The sequence below is a fragment of the Setaria viridis genome, chromosome 8 (assembly GCF_005286985.2).
Source record: "Setaria viridis chromosome 8, Setaria_viridis_v4.0, whole genome shotgun sequence".
In the NCBI taxonomy this organism is placed as follows: Eukaryota; Viridiplantae; Streptophyta; class Magnoliopsida; order Poales; family Poaceae; genus Setaria; species Setaria viridis.
In genome coordinates this window covers 30,319,773-30,337,867 of record NC_048270.2, presented here as the reverse complement: position 1 = coordinate 30,337,867, position 18,095 = coordinate 30,319,773, and the positions used below count along the sequence as shown (strand labels likewise).

The 18,095-nt window shown below is 43.8% G+C and overlaps 1 pseudogene; it reads right to left on the bottom strand.

Moving 5' to 3' along the window:
- The window catches only part of LOC140220277 (receptor-like protein EIX1), a 76,992-nt pseudogene that overhangs the window by 15,088 nt on the left and 43,809 nt on the right, over positions 1-18,095 (bottom strand).

Below are 18,095 nucleotides of genomic sequence, written 5' to 3'. Positions count from 1 at the left end.
TATTGGCATGGTTGTATAACCGAGTTGTCATTATCATGCCCCGAAACCCCATATGCTGGTCATCATTGCACTCTCCAAGTTGGCCATCCACCCATCGCTTTTCAAATTGAAATCCTAAGAAGTTCTTAGCACTACTGGCTACTACTCTTCTCTTTTACCTTCTGATTGTGCTGTTATTCTCCGTATTCTGCTATTGAGCTATGATTCTATATGGCCAGCTCACGGTTATTTACCATGGTTGTCAACTCGTCATCACCCTCTTAGAATCTAACCCCTTTTCTCCCCTGGCCATGCTAGGGATGTTTTTCTCTCATTCCTTTTGCTGTAATTGTTCCCGTTTTCTTATATTAAGTTTGCGCCTCTCCATGGCTGCCCCAACAAATCTTACCCCCACACACCGCATCAGGCTAAACTTTCCAAGAGTTGGCCCCTTCTATCCTGCTAATATGCTAACTTTTTTTGCATTACTTGTTTTTTCTGCATGTCGGTGTCCTTCCGTGGATTGATTAAAGAGAAAATTCCTTATTTGACACTGGGAAAATGAGTCATTCCTTTTTTAGCCCTGAAATTTTCTTCGTTCCCTATTTGACACTCGCTTCAACTTTCGTTCCCTATTTGACACTACCGTCTGTTCTGTTACTTATCCCGTTAGGAATCATGGGCCCCGCTGTCAGATAATGACATTTGGGTCCAAACTACCCAAGGCCGCTCTCAGTCTCTCCCGTGTCTCTCGTGCGTCTCTCCCGTGTCTCTCTCGGTCCCTCCCAGATTGAGGCGGCGGCCGGCCGTCGGGCTGCGTCGATGGCGGCGGCGAGCCCCCCCCGGCGGGGCGGGGCGGCTCCGGCGGATCTCCCCGGCGGGGCGGGGTGGGTCCGACAGATGCAGCGGGAGGCCCCCGGCGGGGCGGGGCGGGTCCGGCGGAAGACCCCCGGCGGGGCGGGGCGGGTCCGGCGGAAGACCCCCGGCGCGGCGCGGCAGGTCCGCTGGGATCCCCCCGGCGGGGCGGCACGGGTCCGACGGGATCCCCCCCAGCACGGCGGGGCGGCTCCGGTGGATGAAGCGGGAGCCCCCGGGCGGGGTGCGCCAGCTTCGGGGGGACCCCCCCGGCGGGGCGCGAAGGCTCCAGGGAGCCCCCCCCCCCCCCCCCCCCCGGCGGGGCGCGGAGGCTCCAGGGAGCCCCCCCACCCCCCGGCAGCAAAAATTTTAGAAAAAAAAACTACGCAAAAAAATCTACGACAAAAAATCATGCAAATACATGCAAATACAAAAAATTTTAGAATGCAGCCGAGTAACCTCAAGCATTGATTAAAATCAACGGTTGTTAGTCTTTTCCTCTTTGGTCAAAACTGAAACATACAAACATTCTTCCACATTAATTCCATATCACCGTTGGGCAAAAATGGAACCAATGCATAAAATTCATTGATTCTTTTACATTAATTCTACATCACTGTTGGGCAGAAATAGAATTAATGCATAAAACTCATGAATTCTTCTTCATTAATTCTATATCACTGACATTCTTCCACATTAATTCTATATCACCCAGAAATAGAATTAATGCATAAAACTCACTAAAACTTATGAATAATCTTATGAATAAAGTTATAATATTGTTATCATCAACGTTGGTCAGAAAATAACAATACGATAATTTAACTTAAAAAATATGGCTACTCCTCCAATTAAAATTCACCAAAATTAATCAGAGGATAAACATAATCTTTGCAGTGGAAACTTAAACATAATTTGCAAATTTTACCCAAAAGAAAATTCTCCTCAAAACTTATTATATTTGAGCCACTAATCAATTTACAGAAATAATGAAAATCGCTGGAAAAAGAAAAAGCAAAAAGAAAGCCTCAAACTTTTCCTTTCTTTCGGCCTAACCGTAGAAATGGCCCAGCCCAGCTCGCGCAGGAGCGCTCGTCTCAGCCACAAAAATGGCCCAGCAAAAGCTGCCCAGCTAGCCCTTTTCTTTCACTTGGACGCGGTCCGGCTAAAAGCTACTGTGTCGGCGGCCTGCGTAAGAATACGGCCCGGCCTGGCAGTCAATCTCGCCTGCACGGCTTAGCAGGCTACAACCTGGGCCTGGTCCGGGAAAGTTCTCACCCACCTGGGCTGCATCCGGTCCATTATCTCTGAGCCATTGGATCTGATCAGACGGCTGTACGCTATTCTCGGAGGATCAAAAACCTCGGCCGACGCCTCCTGGTAAACCCTAGCGCCATTTCTTCTTTCCTTCCTCCTTTCTCTAGTGCCGCTGCACGAGAGCCGAGCGGTGCTGGCCCGTGGTGGACCTGAGCGGGAGGTCGAGCGCTGGCAAGCGAGAGGAAAGTCCGGCGGTGCAGCGGAGCGCGGCCCCAGAGCGTCGTCGTTGGCGCCATCGCCGACCCCTTTGCCGGTGCGCGCTCCTCTTCGGGTGAGCACACCGCCGTCGAGTGGCTTAGCGGCGGCGCCCTAGGTGGCCGTCTCTGTCCAGCGCGGAGGCCCTTCCCGGAGTACTCCGGTGAGTAGAGGCCGGTGAGGAAAGCCACCTCCCTAACCCTTCCTCTTTCCTCTTGGTCTACCGGCGGCCGTCGGTTCAAGATCCGGCAGCCGACATCTCGTTCTTGCGGCATGGCGCCACCGGCGGTCGTCGATGAAACCGGCGGCCGCCACTCATCTAAAAATGTTTCTAAAAATTTCTTAACTCTAAATCAAAACTCCTCTCCTTCTAAATTCTTTCGGTTACTAATCTTCCCTGAGTAGATCTACACCGTAGTACTATCTCTGGTACCATTGTTAGAAGTTTAGGATCATCTAGGGTAGATCAGTGGGTGAATTGCTTACTCAGTTTGGTTCAAATCAAGTAACAGTGGACTTAGGAGAAGTAGGCAGAGAGAGAGAGAGAGAGTAGAGAGAGAGAGGTCCATACCTTCTAGGTAGGCAGAGGAGGTAGAGGAGGAAGAAGCTACCATGGCAGCGAGTACGCAGTGCGGGGCAGCGAAGTCCGGTGCGGCGGTGAAGGTGATGGCGCTTCCCATCGCTCACAGTGCCCCTCTCAATCGGTCTAGGGTTACGAACTTCGATGGTGGGCTAGCGGCTCAGATCAACCTCGTGTCTTGTGCCCTAGCCCCCACCATCCTTTTATGGCGCTACATGACGGGGGCCCGTCAACCAGAAGAATCGGCTGAGCGCCTCTGATCGGGGCGCGGACCAAGGGCCCAATTGGTCATTAGGCCAACTGGTGGAGATCAAACTAACAAGATTTTAACCGGTGTTTAATTTGGTCCCTCCACAGAGTTGTGGGTGTCAGCGATCTCCTTGCGAGGTTTGTTTTCCACCTTCTCATGTGTGCGGCTTGGTGTTCAGCGATCCCCTTTGTGGGTCTGATGTTTCATCGATTGAGGTTTGCCGGTGAGGTGACTGGCGATAGATCCCGATGATGACGAGGAGGAGGCGTTCAATGGATAGTGTAGTTTGCCGTTCACCAATGCGTTCAATGGATCAATAGCAAACATTCGACGTGCCACATATGGATTTTCTAAAAATTGAAGGTTCTTTGTCGATCTGGGCCACGAACTTCGAGCATGATTAGTTGGCTCCCAAAATCTGCCCTGTCAAAACTAAAGCCGATAAACTTTCGCACTTATTTGATTGGCACCCAACCAAATCCTATTCTAGAATTCTTATCCAAATCCAAGTTTTGGTATGGCATGCCCATATTTTGACCTGCCCAAATTTAGTATGGCAAAATTTGGTCACCGACCCGCGCACAACCTTCTCGACGTCGAGCGCCTCTTCACCGTCGTCGTCCTGCGGCAGGGTCGGGATGAACGGCGGGCGTGCCATGTGGAGGATGCGATCCCAGTCGACGCCCCGGAAGAAGGGGTGCGCCTTGACGCCATGCGCGCCGATGCGCTTCTCGGGATCCTTCTTGAGGAGGCGGGCGATGTACATCCTTGGTATGTTTTTTACTGTGGGAGGTGAACTTCGAGGCTGCGGTGGGAATGGGATGACAGCAGAGGCCACAAGAAGCACCTCAAAGGATCTATACATTTATTCTTTAGGGGTGCCCTTGTAGGGGTTGGATGTAAAAGCACTTTATCTTAATCCAACCCGTTCTTGAAAAAATAAGTGCAACTAATTATTTTTATGTTTGTTTTTATGCGTTTCTTTATTCTAATATGTTTAAGTAATCATGTTTATTAGATTCTAACTTTTTACATTTATACATGCTTCAACATTCTTATAAACTTGGTTTAACAATTTGTGAGACCTAAGTCAACATTTAGAATAAACTGATTTAACATTTTGGCGTTTGTTTTTTGTTGTCATCCGGCATGAATTAACGTATCCTCTCACCGGTTCATACTATTAACTGGTAGTAGGGATAACATATTGCCCTCCCATTTAATTATTGCCACCAACTTATGTTAATTATAAACCAACAATAGTAATGCCTTACCACAGCTGGCTTTAAGAAAATGGTAGTGATAGGGGGGGGGGTTGGGTTGGATGTGTTTAATAAAAAATTTCATTTGGTTGTTTTCAAGAATTGGACCAATCAATAAAATCATGGATGTATCATAGACTTACGTGGCATTTAATTCTAAGATTCATCAAAGAGTTAGAAACCGCATACACATGGTTTCATTTAGGGGGTGTTTGGTTCCCTTTGCTTATTTTTAGCACATGTCACATCGAATGTTTAGATACTAATTAGGAGTATTAAATGTAGACTATTTACAAAACTCATTATATAAGTAGAGGCTAAACGGCGAGACGAAGCTATTAAGCCTAATTAATCCATCCTTAGCAAATGTTTACTGTAACAACACATTGTCAAATCATGGACTAATTAGGCTTAATAGATTCGTCTCGCCGTTTAGCCTCCACTTATGTAATGGGTTTTGTAAATAGTTTACATTTAATACTCCTAATTAGTATCTAAACATTCGATGTGACGAGTGCTAAAAATAAGTAAGAGGAACCAAACCAGGCCTTAAATAAATTATGATTTCATCTCTGCTATCTATTATCTTAATGTAATAATATTAAAAGAATCAACCACGTTCGTCAAGAGGATCTAGAAATTTCCACGTTAATTAAAAAAGAGAAGAATTTGAATAGTTGGATTTTATGATGATCTAATGGTCTAAACTAGCCCATAGAGTTCCTGAATAATACGATTAATAAATAGATAAATTTAAATTAAAAATAGTCTTTGACGACCCTGTTCTACAACCCGGCGGCGACGAAGCTGTCCCCGAACGACGTGTTCGGCGTGGCGTTCACCGGCGGTTTCAACCAGCCCAAAGAGCCGAAGCAGATGACGCTGCAGGTCAGGGGCAGCGTCGACCCGCCCATCTACTCCATCAGGATACGCGTCCCGCAGCACGGTGCGTCGCCGGCGCCCGTTGGCCTCTCTTTCTTTCAAGTTTCAACTCACCTTCATCTTATCCTAGGAAGCACGAGCAGGCATGTTGCTGTTGTTGTTTGTATATGTTTTCTGCAGCCAGGAGCCTGATCTTCTCCTTCACCAACGGGGCCGAGTGGGACCAGAGGCCATCTACCCGGACGAGAACATCGCCATCACCACTGCGCCATGGACGGCTACTACGGAGAGGAGGTGGGTTAACCATTCACCCACTACTCATCACCCTCTGCACCTCTGCTCTGTTCTCTAGCAGTGCTTGCAAGATTCATGACTACAACTCTAACAGCTTTGAAAGAGCAAGAGTTTAAGTAGTATTACAAGCAACAGACATGGCCAGTTGTTGCCTTATTTAGACGACAAGCCTACCATCGGCTATATGTTCAAGGTGCTCCACGCCAAAGACCTCCTTCAGTCATGTATCATGACAGCCGCCCCATCATCATCCATAGGGCCAGGTTCATGATGGGGAATTCAGCATTGTGAGCATGCGCAAGACGTGATTGGGTGGACTGTTCGGTTAAGCGATTTTCATCAGGAGCTCCTCGATCGGCTGAATCAGCACCTTCTTCTGGGTATCCGGACTGCATCGACGTCAACCTGCACGCTAAGGGTAAGGCCACGCGCTCAGCCCTAAAAATACGGGCCTAACAAATTAGTGATTGAGTCCTATAAACAGACTGATTCATCGAACATGAATCTCGATTACAAAGTGCTAACACGTACTAACGAAGAGTTCAGGGAGCACATGGTATACGGGATTGTACTTCAAGGAGCACAGGATGCGGACGAGCTGGATGAGCCTCAGTTAAATGGTGCAAAGATGGAAATTGAACCAGAAAAATGAAGGAAGAGATGGGAGAGGAATAGGATGATGAATATCTGTGCGGTTTGTGGGCAATGAAAACAGCCATCCGCATAGAGTGCGGCAAGAGCTCCGTAAGAAAAGCATCTGCAGATATGAACATTTAGCCAAAGACATGCAAGCGGTGGTGATCGATTGAGTTCATGCGCACTATTGTCACGGAGCCAAAAAAAAAAAAACATTGGGTAGAAGCTACTCTGAACTTCTTGGCTGGACGGCTTGCATGTCGCCACCTCACGAAGAGCATCGTCAAGATATCCAGGTGGACAAGGACATCCAGCCTCGCTCCCTCACCTGGTTTCCTCACTCGGCGAGGATACAACGCTCTACTTAATTAAGACCGCAAGCTTAGCTTGCATGTTTCTCGAGGATGATTTGTCCGAAGTCAGATCACATGTCAACTTAGATTTTTTTTTTATAAAAGAATTGTGCATCTTAGATTAATTAATAAATAAATAAATTCAATCATTACATCGTGCAATGCATGTCCTGCACACGGAAGACTAGCTACACAAGTTCGAAGCGGCGAGGCCACCCAATGTGACGAAATTCCGATAAATAATCAAGAACTTGTTTTTGCCAGGCAGAATGCAGCGGCAAAAGCTTAGGCCTTCCTGGTCACTGGTAGGCCATTTCAAAGCAAGAAGCACAATCTAAAAATATATAATACTCCCTCTAGCCTCCATCCTAAAATACTCGGCTGCCAATGGAATGCAATGCTAGGCTATGTGAACAAAAAGACATGAGTTAAGCCTGTTTTGGGCTAAATTGAATTAAGTTTTTCTCTCACCAAGAGCTTCTATTATTGTTAGTTCATCAATTTTCTGATTAAATTGGAACCAACGGGAAGATTTATTTGGAAAATGAAGTATAAGTGAATGTTCTTGGTCATCATGTCTAAGTTTTCGTTATTGAAAATAGAATATGGATTTTCTATCATTATGATGAGAGTTGCAATAAGTAAGATGCATGTCTAATTTGACCAACGTCGGATTAAACATGTGTGTTACAGAGTGTTCAGATTTATTTCTGAATTTGATATATTGAATGTTCAAAGCACTTCCCATGTTCTGAGAGCTAACTCTGGTTCTTATGTCCCTTATAGGGAATTATCCCGTATGGCGGGAGAAGTTTTGGCATAGTTCTTATGCTATTCAAATCCTGCATAGCGGGAGAAGTTTGTGATGACTCATGTGGTTTTAGTGTATCCCGCACAGCGAGAGAGGTTTGGGGTAGCTCTTATGCTATCCTAGTATTGACCGTGCATTTCTACTGTGTCATGGTCATTAAACACTCAATGAGTCAAAGGCCATAAGGGGTGCAATCCCAAAATCACATCACACCAATGCTAAAACAAGGTGGAGAGTCGGTTAATTGACTCTCTACAAACGTATGCGGGCACTCTAATTGAGTAACTCATTGCGGAGTAATCTAGTAATGGTGGAATGTACATTTTGAATGTATAATATGGCCATTAAGATGGAGTCATTAGACGTAGATCGAAAGGAAAGAGAAAAGTTTAAGTCTTCCTTGTAGTATCATTTTGTCATGAAATGAGTTTAAGGACAAAAGGAAGTTGAAAACCAACCAAATATAAGAAAGATATACAAGCATGAGTACTGCTAATAAAGGACTTTGTTGAGTTCTTGAAGTGGAATGAGAAAAGTGTACTCCTCATATGAATTAAGAAATAACTTTGTCTGCATGACATAATCATGTGAATGAAGTACCTCATGAATGCCTTCTCGTTCACAAGAGTTCTAAATAGTTTTCGAAATTATGGCAATAAAGTTCATGCCATATCTCGAGGGGGAGAATGAATTGTAAGATCAACTAAGAAAGATACTCTCCCCATAATGCGATGCATAGTATGCATTGAGAGCAAAAGTGATATATAAAAGATGAATGTGACTGTCAGCAGAGTACAACGGTCATAATAATGATACCCCGTAGCTAAATTCCTGAACTTTTCACAGTTCCGATAGGAAGATAGCGTAGTCAGCCAATATTCATACTAGACGAGCCTCAAAGATATTAATGCGTTGCTTAAAGCGCCATATGAGGCTCTAATAGATTAAACCTAAATAAGGAATTTGAAGATACACCATCTTTTCAGAAGATGGGATGATTTGGGGGAGCATGGTATGTAGAGACCTAAGACTTGAAGAGAAATGGGACGGCTGTCCACTTCGATGATTCAAGAGCAACAAGTTTTCTCAATACCTGTTGATGCTGTATGACTTATACAACACTTGTTGTTAGCCATTCAAGGAAGATAAATAATATAAACAAGGATCTTGTTATACAGGAGACTCTAGAGTCAATTGTCTCCTGACAATGAAGAGCAACAACAGTCCCATATGAAAGACGTGCGAGTAGCTTAGACCCCAGACTATGAAGTCTATGTTAGTGAAGAAATTCAAATGGAGGGTAATCCTACCTCATTTGAAGAAGTCATGAGAAGCACTCACTCATCTGAATGGCAAGAGGCTACAGAATATGAGATGAAATCGATGAGTACCAACTAGGTTTGGGACTTAAAAGAAATTCTTAATGGAGTCAAAACAGTAGGCTGTAAATGGGTCTACAATACAATATGTGATTCCAAAGGGAATAGAGAAAGATATAAGGTGCCACTTGTGGCGAAAGGCTTTACACAAAGAGAAGGAATAAGTTATAATGAGAGTTCTTCTCCAGTCTCATGCAAGGATTCCTTTAGAATCATAATGGCGTTCGTGGCACATTACGATTTAGAGTTACATCAGATGAATGTAAAGATAGCATTCCCCGATAGAGATTTGTATGAAAAATGTTGACATGACACAACCCGAAGGTTCTGTTGTGGAAGAAAAAGAACGTATGGGATACCGCCTGAAGAACTCCATTTATGGATTAAAGAAAGCCTCTAGGCTGTAGCAATTAAAGTTAATAAAGCAATAAGAAAGTTTGGGTTTAAAAGAGAATGTAGAGGACAATTGCATTTATGCAAAGTTCAGGAATGGAAAATTCATTTTCCGCATCCTGTGTATAGATGACATCCTACTCACTAGTAGTGATGTTAATCTGTTATGGAAGAAGAAGTTTTTGTTCTCAAGTTACAATATGAATGATCTCGGTGAAGCGTCGTTCGTTCTAGGAATTGAAATTCACCGAGATAGAAGAAAAGGGGTATTAGTTCTATCGCAAAGGCATACTTGGAAAAGATCCTAAAGAAATAAAGTATGCATGCGAGTAAGCCTACGCCTGCTCCTATAGTCAAGGGTAATAGTTATGGCAACTTTTAGTGTTTCAGGAACCAATATGAGATCGATCAAATGTACATGGTTCCATATGTTTAGTTATTGGAAGCTTAATAAGTGCATAAGGAAGAACTTACCCTGACATAGCTCACGTATTCAGGATATTTTGGCAGAAGCCCAGTCCAAGGGTAATAGTTATGGCAACTTTCAGTGTTTCAGGAACCAATATGAGATCGATCAAATGTACATGGTTCCATATGTTTAGTTGTTGGAAGCTTAATAAGTGCATAAGGAAGAACTTACCCTGACATAGCTCACGTATTCAGGATATTTTGGCAGAAGCCCAGTCCAGATATAAATCATTGGAATGGAGTTAAGAATGTCTTGCAATTTTGCAAAGTATCATAGGCCTCATGATGAGTAAGAAAGAACAAGTACTCTCAAATAGTTGTGGGTACAAATGTTTAGTTTTGGCAAGATGTGTAGTGAAATCCATAGTAGTTGGTAACACTCGCAGTTGGAGTTTTATTGTGGAAAAGCTCCACAGAAACAGTTGTGGTATCATCAATGATGCATACCTATAGTATAACTTGTTATGAGGCTTAAGGGACAGGCAAAAGTGGTTAAGAAAACTTGTACCCGGAATGAACAATGGTTGTCAGCAACAATAACCATTTAAAGTAATTCACTCCTATGACAACAAATCAAGTGTGCTGCCAAACACATTGACATTAAGTTATATGTTGTAAAGGAGGAAATCCAGAATCATTCAGAAAGCATTAAGCGTATAAGTACCAAGCAAGTACTTGCGGATCCACTTACCAAAGGCTTACCACCCAGTGTGTTTAGAGAACACACAGTCAACATGGGTTTACAGGAAAGCCTATGATTTCTGGATACTAAGGGCCTAGTTGAGTATCTGTTTCGAAATAGAGAGGTGCATTGTAGTTGTTAAATCTAATGGCAACTGACCGTGACGATGAGGCATGCTCTATGCACTGATCTGTGATGGAATGGGAACAAGATAAAGTAAGTTAAGTTTAAGTCATAAGGTGAGATCAAGGGGGAGAATGTTAATTTGATCTCCACCAGTTGGCCCAATGGCTAATTGGGCCCTTGTTCCATGCCCTAATCAGAGGCGCTCAGCTGGTTCTTCTAGCAGATGGCCCCCCGTCATGCAGCGCCATAAAAGGATGGTGGGGGCTGGGGCACAAGACACAAGGTTGATCTGAGCTGCCAGCCCACCATCGAAGTTCCTAAGCCTAGACCGATCGAGAGGGGCGCTGTGAGCAACGGGAAGCGCCATCGCCTTCACCGTCACACTGGACTTTGCCGCCCCACACTGCGTACCTGCTGCCATGGCAGCTTCTTCCTCCTGTACCTCCTCTGCCTACCAGAAGGTATCGACCCCTCCCTTTATCTCTACTCTCTCTCTCTCTACCTACTGTTGGGATACGAGGTAGGCTACGCTAGCGCAAAACAAAATTTTTGTACCGCGTAAACCAGGAAAACTGCCGTATATGGATCACGGGATTACCACTCGACGCACTGGTGTGGAAGATGTAGAATCGCGTCGGGGCAGCAAAGTCGATCAGCATAGTCGAACACGTAGTCAATCACGTCGACGTCGAGCAGCTCCTCAGTAGATCGTCCACGTGCAGCAAGGTCGTCTTCGTGCCGTGGCTCGTCGTCGGCTCATCGTGGCTCGTCGTCGACTCGTCGTGGCTCGTCCAAGTGCTGCAGGTGCAACACCTCCAAGGTATCCACACGTGCAAGGAGGAAGTGTCGCAAGCCGGACTGCTAGGTTCGCGAGTTGCAACAAGGCGAGGGCGTGGGAGGCGCGGCAGATGTGTTTTCAGCCAAAAAAGGATGAAACCCTAGGGAGCCCCACCCCTCTATTTATAGAGGTTCCTGACGGGCCTCTAGGTCCAAGGCCCATTAGTACTTCTAAACCTGATCCAACTCGGATCATATCCAAATTGGGCTTCCAGCCCCTTAAGTATGTGACCCTATGGGTTCGGATACGTATAGACATGGCTCGAGTACTCCTACTCGGCCCAATAGTCGGTAGCGGCCTCTAGCAAGACGTGCCAACTCCTATACGCACACGAAGATCATATCAGATGAACCATCACAACATTACGTACATGCTATTCCCTTTGCCTCACGATATTTGGTCTAGCTTCTAGCGTTTGATAGCCCCTAAGAAAGTCGATCCACATCTTAAGTACATGCGACAATCTCAGGTCTAAGGACACAGCGTACATGTTGTGTAAAGAGAGAACTACTTCTCGTGTTGGGTCAGTCCTAGCACATGTCTTTACATATGCCTACATTATTAGTTTGACATCTTCATGTCCATGACTTGTGAAACATAGTCATCAACTAATACATGTACTAGTCTAATATTCATGTGTGTTCACACATGAACTCCGACTAGGGACAACTTTTAGAATAACCATACAAGTAAAGAGTTCCACATACAATTCACATAATTGCAGATCAATTCAAGTAGCCTTTAATGGATATTCAATGAACACAATATACAAATCATGGATACAATCAGATATCATCATCTCTATAATTGCCTGTAGGGCATACCTCCAACAGTCTCCCACTTGCACTAGAGTCAATCTAGAATATATCTAATACCCATAGCTCTTATGTGCGCATCATGCTTAGATTGCGGGAGAGGTTTTGTCAACGAATCAGAAATATTCAAATCCGTATGTATTTTGCATATCTTGATCTCACCCTGATTAACGAAGTCTCTAATGAAATGAAATCGCCGCATAACGTGTTTGTTCTTCTGGTGATTCCTTGGCTCCTTTGCTTGCGCAATTACCCCATTGTTGTCACAGTAGAGATTCAATGGGCTGGATGCATTTGGTAACACACCAACCTCAATAAGAAAATTCCTTATCCAAACACCCTCCTTCGCGGCTTCCGAAGCCGCAATGTACTCAGCTTTTGTCGTAGAATTGGCCACTATCTCCTGCTTGGAACTCTTCCAACTAACAGCACCACCATTTAATGTTAACACAAATCCTAATTGTGACTTTGAATCATCTCTGTCAGTTTGGAAACTAGCATAGGTGTAACCTGTTACAACGAGCTCCTCCTCATCTCCATAAATGAGGAACATATCTTTAGTCCTTCTTAAGTACTTAATAATGTTTTTCACCACTGTCCAGTGACTCTCACCTGGATGAGATTGGTGTCTGCTTGTCATACTTAGCGCATATGAAACATCTGGGCGAGTACTGATCATTGCATACATGATAGATCCAATAGCCAAGGCATATGACACTCTACTCATGCGATCCCGCTCATCAGCAGCCGAAGGACACTGAGTCTTGCTGAGATGTATGCCATGTGAAATAGGCAAGAACCCTTTCTTCACCTCTTCCATGCTGAACCGCTTCAACACTTTGTCAATGTAAGTATCTTGGCTTAATCCTATAAACCTTCTCGATCTATCTCTATAGATCTTAATGCCCAGAATATATGCTGCTTCCCCTAAGTCCTTCATCGAAAAACTATTTTTCAGTGAAGTCTTTACGGACTCAAGCATAGGAATGTTATTTCCAATCAGCAATATGTCATCCACATATAAGATTAGAAATACTACAGAGCTCCCACTAATCTTCTTGTAAACACTAGACTCTTCTTCATTCTTGGTGAAGTCAAAGCCTTTGACCACTTCATCAAAACGAATGTTCCAACTCCTAGATGCTTGCTTCAATCCATAAATGGATCTCTGAAGCTTGCATAGTTTTCCAGCATTTTTTGGATCGACAAAACCCTTGGGCTGTATCATATACATGTCCTCAGCTAGGTTTCCATTCAGGAAAGCTGTCTTGATATCCATCTGCCATATCTCATAATCGAAATATGCAGCTATAGCTAGAATAATCCGAATGGACTTAAGCATCACTACGGGCGAGAAGGTCTTGTCGTAGTCAACTCCTTGAACTTGTCGAAAATCTTTTCCGACAAGTCGTGCTTTACAGATGTGAACATTTCTATCCATGTCCTTTTTATTCTTATAGATCCACTTGCACTCTATGGCTTTAACACCATCAGGCGGGTCAACCAAGTTCCAAACTTGATTGTCTCCCATGGACTCTTTTTTGGATTGCATGGCACTTTGCCATTTTTCGGAGTCTGGGTCCATCATTGCTTCTGCATATGTCGCAGGCTCATCATTGTCCAACAATAATATCTCCCGCATTTCGCGGAGCCTTGCCGACCTTCGTGGTTGTGGTGGTGCTTCTCTTGCCATAGGTATCTCAACTTGTTCTGCTACGTTAGCTTCACTCATTGATTCTTGCCTGATCAGCTCATCTTGAACTTCTTCAAGATGCACTGTCTTTCCACTCTTTTCTCCTTTGAGAAACTCTTTCTCTAGGAAAACCCCGTTCCGAGCGACAAACACTTTGCCTTCTGACCGGTTGTAGAAATAATATCCTAAAGTTTCCTTTGGATATCCCACAAAAATGCACTTATCCGACTTGGATGTGATCTTGTCCGACTAAAGTCGCTTGACAAACACTTCACATCCCCAAATCTTTAGAAAAGACAAACTGGGAACTTTTTTGGTCCACATCTCATATGGTGTCCTAACTACGGATTTAGATGGTACCCTATTAAGTGTGAAAGCTACTGTTTCTAGAGCGTATCCCCAAAATGATAATGGTAGGTCCAACTGGCTCATCATTGATTGAACCATGTCTAACAAAGTTCGATTACGTCGCTTGGATACACTGTTTCTCTAAGGTGTTCCAGGCGGCGTAAGTTGTGGAACAATTTCGCAACTCTCTAGATGATTGCTAAACTCGTGGCTCAAATACTCGCCTCCACGATCAGATCGTAAGGCCTTAATTTTCTTGCCACGCTGATTTTCAACTTCATTCTGAAATTCCTTGAACTTTTCAAAGGTTTCAGACTTGTGCCTCATCAAGTAGATATAGCCATATCTACTAAAATCATCAGTGAAAGTTATGAAGTATTAGAATCCTCCTCTAGCCGTCGTGCTCATTGGTCCGCATACATCGCTATGTACGAGTTCTAACAAGTCTACTGCTCTCTGAGGAAAACCTGTGAAAGGTGTCTTGGTCATCTTGCCTAGCAAGCAAGCCTCACATGTCTCGTATGATTCAAAATCAAACGAAGTTAGAAGTCCATCAGAATGGAGCTTTTTCATGCATTTTTCACTTATATGACCCAAACGACAATGCCACAAGTAGGTGGAACTCAAATCATTAGGCCGAGACCTTTTAACACTTACATTACAGACAGGTGAACCATTAAGATTTAAAACAAATAATCCATTCACAATGGGTGCAAAAGACATAAACATATCATTCTTAGAGATCACACAAGCATTATTTTCACTCACAAATGAATAACCATCCTTCATCAAGCATGAAGGAGACAAAATGTTTTGACTTAAACTAGGAACGAAATAACAATTATTCAACTCCATAATAAATCCTGACGGGAGGTGGAGTTGCATCGTCCCGACGGTCAACGCAACAACTCTTGCATTATTGCCCTACGTGGAAATCAACTTCTCCTCTTTCCATGCTTCTACTTCTTATCATTCCCTGCATTGAATTGCAAATATGAGCAACCGATCTGGTATCAACTACCCAGGAATTAATAATTGTATCAGCGAGAAATATGTTGTCTATAACATTAATAACAAGCGTACTTGAGGTGGAAGTACTCTTACTTCCGCCATTCTTCAACGAAGCTAGGTACTGCTTGCAAATTTCTCTTCCAGTGACCAAGTTCATGGCAATGAAAACACTCTTTGTCTGGAGTAGGTCCAGGTCCAGCTTTAACCTTGGGCGTTGGGTTTGGCTTGGACGTTCCAGCCTTGCCCTTCTTCTTCCAAGAATTGCCCTTCTTCTTAAAGCTAGGCTTGTTCTGTATAGCCATCACATGACTACTACTAGCGCTTTTCTTAATGTCAGCCTCTGCTGTTTTAAGCATGCCACACAGTTCATTCAGACCCTTCTTCGTCCCATGCATATGGTAGTTCGAGATGAAGTTCCCATAGCTGGACGGAAGAGATGAAAGAATGAAATCAGTGGCCAACTCTTGGCCCAGTGGGAAGCCCAGCTTCTCCAACCGTTGAGTGTAACCAACCATCTTGATTACGTGTGGTCCTACTGTTGCGCCTTCTGCTAGCTTGCTCTCCACAAAGGCCTTAGACACATTGAACCTTTCAGTCCTAGCCTGTGTTTGGAACATGTCTCTAAGTGCCACAATCATATCATGCGCCTCATGGTTTGTTTCTAACTGCATCTGCAGCTCGGGTTCCATGCAAGTACACATAAGGTAGCTTACTTCGAGGTTAGCATCACATGCTTTCTTGTAAGCATTCTTAACAGTAGCAGGTGCATCATCAGCAGGTTCTTCTGGTAGTGGGTTGTCTAGAACATCTTCCTTTTTCTTAACCCTGAGAACTATTCTCAGGTTATGGATCCAATCCGAGTAATTTGTTCCATTCAACTTGTCCTTCTTAAGGACTGAACGCAAAGCAAATGGTGTGGTGCTGCTAGGTGCCATTTAATCTACAACAAAAGTAATGCAAAATACACTAAGACAAACGTATCCTTGACAGAGCAAATGACATTAAACTATTTAACAGAATCTACTCCCACTAAAATCAATATCCCTCTATTGATACTTAGTGATTCAGGATCCACAACTAACAAGTCTACTAGTGAGCTTTAGCATCACCGCTAGCAAACAAGGTAGATCGGTAAGCAACTTTGAATCGATTAGGTTTGTCATGCATGGTTAATAAATTCGAATCGATTCATCTGCCTCTCACAGTTTGAGACTGTTTGATCGCTATTCCGCACTGAGTAAAGATGGAACATGATGATGATATTAATCTTGATGCTTGTTCTTTAATTGTTTGGAAACAATGCTTGCTTAGTATAAGTTGCTAATCTAGACTGGTTAATGAAATTAGAATCTGAGCTAAAATATTGAAAGTAAGGACCAACTCTAGTCGCTTTTGGCAAAAACAAACCCACCGCCAAAAAGCCTTGCATGTCTAGGAGTCGGTGGAGTAGTTACCGCCTGACGGGTAAGCCTTGTTGAGTATTAGTATACTCAACCTTGCTTGTGGCTATCTGTTTCAGGTTTGCTGTTGTTTTGGGTGCTAGTCTTACTTGGTCTACCTAGCTCCCTCCGGGTTGGACAGCCGAGTGGGATACCTCCTCAGACGGCGGGGACAAGGATCATTGATATCATGGTCGGCTTCACCATGGTATTGTGTATCGACGTGTAGCTTCCGCTCGTTTTACTTTTTGTTGTTTAAAATCTTGCAAATTCTATTTGAATTTCAAAAACTCTGATGTAATAAGTTGTTGAACTATGTTAATGTGATGGGAATGTTGTAATCTCGTAGCCACTTACTTTCGTGTGAGCAATGCTTCTCGATCCTGAGTAAGTGGTTTATCAGATGAAATCTGACGGACGACCAAATTGGCTTGCTGATTTAAGTGCATTTTAGTCAGGCTAATTTGAGCCGTGTCTGTGGAGATTTCCATCTTGTGGCTGTAAGAGTGTCCAGCTGTTGCCTGATTTAAAAGAAGATAGCTATGAATGCTGTTGTTCATATTCCAGTTAATTGGCTCTGTACAAGAAGCTATATCTTGTGCAGTATCTGTTTTGCTAGTATTTTCAGATTAGTCTATCACTATTCCTAGTCTGCAAATAATCACGACAACTGAATTTAGATAGGGAGCATATATTGGACAGCCATACTATTGAGACTAAATTCTGTAAGTGATTAGTACCGTCAAAGATTGAGACAGATCGATCCTGTGCACAGCAAGCATGTCCTTATCAGGTCGTATCAGTTTTGCTAAGTTGGTCACGGTATATCTGCTGTTAACTTTACTATTTGAGATTTTTTTTATGATTGCTACCACGATTCTGGGCACTGCATTGCAAAATTATGAGCAGGATCCAACCGTGGATCCTGATCTTTCCATGTGCTACACTCGCTGTGAAGTTGTTGCGGGTACATGTGCTACGATTGTGGATCAATTCTCTGTCATCAATGCTGCAAGTGAATGTCTTGTGAATGTTTTGGGACTGTCGCGGATGCATCATACGAGGCCACATATTTCATGGATAAATAACCGCGGTTTATATGTACACAAGGTGAAGGTGAAGTTTTCATTATGTGGACACGGTGATGTTATGATTCGTGATGTCATTCCACTAGATCTGGGAAGGCCTGGGACTATGGATCGTGCATGGCGTCATGAATTTCCGTATTCTACCCATCGCTACTCATAGCTTTCGGGGGACCAATCGTGTGAGCATTACAGCCTACAGACCACGATAATATTTTGATGATCGTGGATGACGAGAAGCTCATGACCAGAAGATATTACAAATATTTTTGCACCAAAATTCCGAGGACGCCGAGCAAGATGTTCCTTCATCTTGGAGTGATTCTCTTATTGGAGAAGTATGCATGAAAGGGCTTAGGGGGCATGGTTCCCGAACCAAACATGCTGAAAAAAATGTCAGTCTT